The following is a 3,710-nucleotide window of genomic DNA, read 5'->3' on the forward strand; positions in this document are numbered from 1 at the left end:
CCGTGGTTTGTCTCCTTCCCGATACGGAACTCTAAAAAACATCCATAACCGAAATGTAAAACCAAAGTCCTTATGTTTAAAATGTAACCTAAAAATTCTCAACAAAACAAATTAAATTAATTATTTTAGTAATAATTGCTTACTGTATTTTTGGATCTGTACATAGGTATAGTTATTTACCTTTATTTTGACAAATAAATTATTCATGCAAGCAAATATAAGCCCACTTGTTGCAACTTTACGTTACAGCAGGTGCGTAGGTTTGCCCAGTTTGCGTAATTTTGCCCAGATCAACACTTTTTGACCCCTTTTTGGCCTTTAGCTTTGCGTGGGTAGTTAAACGCCTGTATTTTATATATACAATAATTCCATATATGGAATTACTTTATAAATTTTTTAGTAAAGTACAATTGTGAACAATCCTACTTAGATTACAAAAGCTAACGTTTGTGTACCTATACTTATTATTACATACATTATTACTATGCCTACAATACAATACAATGACGTCAATAACAATGATATTAATTAATAAAATTAATAAAAAATATTTGTATTTGTATTTGTATTTGTATGAAAAAAATTTCAACTTAGATATGCAATAGACGGCTTTATCGCGTCAGAGTGATCTTTGCCATTAAATCTTTACAATAGAAAGAAGTAAGAAATTATCAAATTTTCACAGGACCGATAACCTAACCACTAGGTCCATAGTGCCCGGCCGCTAAGAAGTCAATCCTGTGTAAGTTTTCGGTTACAAAATACGTCTCGATCGCGTTCGCGTTAAAATCTCAATTTATAAGGAAACACGAACAGCGCATCTAGCGGATCGTTTGCGATATTCGTGTTTCCATACAAATTGAGATTTTAACGCAAACGCGATCGAGACGTATTTTGTAACCGAAAACTTACACTAAGGGCACTGACCCATTGCACAACTATGAAGTTCCTGATTATTGTTAATATCAACCATTGAAAAAAAATGCTATACTTGCTACTCTGTCGCACGCAACAAGTAAGCATTGCATTTTTGTCTATGATTCATATTGTTTATATTCAGAAACTTCATATTTTGCAATGCGTCAGGATTTATTTCATAATTCATAACGGCCATTGACTATAGATACATGAAATTTGCCCGGGTATTCTTCATACGCCGTAAATGATGTAATTTTATGGAATTGCAAGAATTAGTTAAACACCGAATTTCAATTCCAGACCAGACGTTGTACAAACGAGCAAAACCACGTTCACTTATATGCTTGCCTGACTTTGATGTCTGGATAATGCTGAGCGTTAAGTTAATAATAATTGTAAGGTTGTTTTCAATCTTTGACGGAAAATGCGAAGGTGTCATTATTATCATTTTATATATAAAGATTAGGGCAAAGGTTCAATCATTTTAGACGAAAAGAAAGCGGATTCAAGATGATCAGTTATTGTCCATTTTCATTACGTACTATTTTTAGGGTGTGGTTCCCAGGGTGACACTCCTTCCCGGCCCGGATATAAACCAAAAAGCCCTGTCAGTTTCTATGGGCGGTACACAAAAAACAAGGCCGGTATTTCCATGGCGGTGTTATTCGGGCCGGCAAAGTGTCACCCGTTGTCCCAAAATTCGTTGATGACCATTAGACATCAATTATTTATTGTAAGTAGTATTTTATAAATTTTTCATTTAATAGCATTCTATCCTCTTGCATATCTGTGACTGGATGGCCAAGAGGTTAGAGAACTGTGAAAATACCGCGAACCATTGCGGTTAGAGTCGTTGTTAAATTCGCGGCAAGTTCGCTCTTGAAAATCGCGCCGTTATCGGGACTATAGGCGCCCATAAAGTTAATAGTAACTATATGAAAAATAATGTTATACTGCTACTCTGTCCAATAACAAGACTAGAAGCATTGCATTTTTGTCTATGATTCATATTGTTTATATTCAGAAACTCATAGTTTTGCAATGTGTCAGGATTTATTTCATAATTCATAACGGCCGTTGACTATAGATACATGAAATTTAGCCCGGTATTCTTCATACGCCGTAAATTAAGACAATGATGTAATTTTACGCGAATTGCAATGGGGATTTAGTTAAACCACCGAATTTCAATTCCAGACCAGAAGTTATACAAACTAGCAAAACCACGTGTACTTATATGCTTGCCTGACTTTGATGTCTGGGAATAATTGCGTAGGTGTCGTTAACTTAATAATTGGCAAAGGTTGTTTTCAAATCATTTTAGACGAAAAAGAAAGCGGAATTCAAGAATGATCAGGTTATTTGTCCATTTTCATTACGTATCTATTTTTAGGGTGTGGTTGTCCAGGGTGACACTCCTTCCCGGCCCGGATATAATAACAGGAAGCTCCTGTCAGTTTCTATGGGCGTGTACACAAAAAACAGGGCCGGTATTTCCATGTCGGTGTTATTCGGGTCGGGGAAGTGTCACCCGTTGTCCAAAAATTCGTTGATGACCATTAGACATCAATTATTTATTGTAAGTAGTATTTTATTAAATTTTTCATTTAATATGCATTCTATCCATCTTGCATATCTGTGACTGGATGGCCAAGAGGTTAGAGAACCTGATTACGAAGCTTGAGGTTCCGGTTCGATTCCCGGCCGGGGCAGATATTTGTATGAATAATACGATTGTTTGTTCTCGGGTCTTGGGTATTTAATATGTATTTAAGTATGTATCTATATCTATAATAATTATGTTTATCTGTTACCTAGTATCCAAGTACAAGCTTTGCTTAGTTTGGGACTAGGTCAATTGGTGTGAAGTGTCCCATGATATTTATCTATTTATTATTTATTTTATCTTGCGGATTGTCAAGCGCAGCGTAGGACGTCCACCAACGAGATGGACGGATGACCTGGTTAAAGACGCGGGTTCACGGTGGATGCAGGCCGCTGCCAACCGAAGCAATTGGAGTCACACACCATTTAATTTCTTCGCAGGTGTGTGCAGGTTTCCTCGCGATGTTTTCCTTCACTGCAAAGCTCATGGTCAATTTCAAATGTAATTTTAATTTGTGATAAACTCAGAAGTGTGACCCCGGGCTCGAACCCAAGACCTTCAGCTTTTCATTAAAATAGGTGGAATTACGAAGAAAGAAACATCGATTTTATTCTAATTCCACTTTCATAAATTGCACCCCGTGGTGTACCTTGTTTCAAACTTAAATTACGTATTAAATTGCTTGCAAAAGACGCCATTTTCTCGAGTATTTTAAGTAGACAATCCTGTTTAAAATATTACGCCAGTTTTATGGTTTCTCGAGATTAATATGCGCTTATAAGCAAAATTAAGGAACCTTAGGGATTTCATAAGAAGCAGCTGTTTTACAGAAAACACTGTAGGTACTTCATCATCATCGTCCCAGCCTATACACATCCCACTGCTGGGCACAGGCCTCCTCTCAGAATGAACGGACTGGGGCTGTAGTTCCCACGCGGGCCCGGTGCGGATTGGGTACTTCACACACACCATTGAATTTCTTCTCAGGCGAGTACTAAATGTGCAAAAGCATGGTTGATTATTTTAAACGAACAAATGAACAAACAAACGGTTGTCTAATTTTCGCCGAAAATATTTTTCTCCAAATGATTAATTTCTCAAAAAAAAGCCGAAGCGAAAAGGGTCAAAGGTTCAAACCGCAATGACACATACTTTGTGTTGTTTATTACACCTAATAAATACTAAT

The sequence above is a fragment of the Choristoneura fumiferana genome, chromosome 25, assembly GCF_025370935.1.
Source record: "Choristoneura fumiferana chromosome 25, NRCan_CFum_1, whole genome shotgun sequence".
NCBI lineage: Eukaryota > Metazoa > Arthropoda > Insecta > Lepidoptera > Tortricidae > Choristoneura > Choristoneura fumiferana.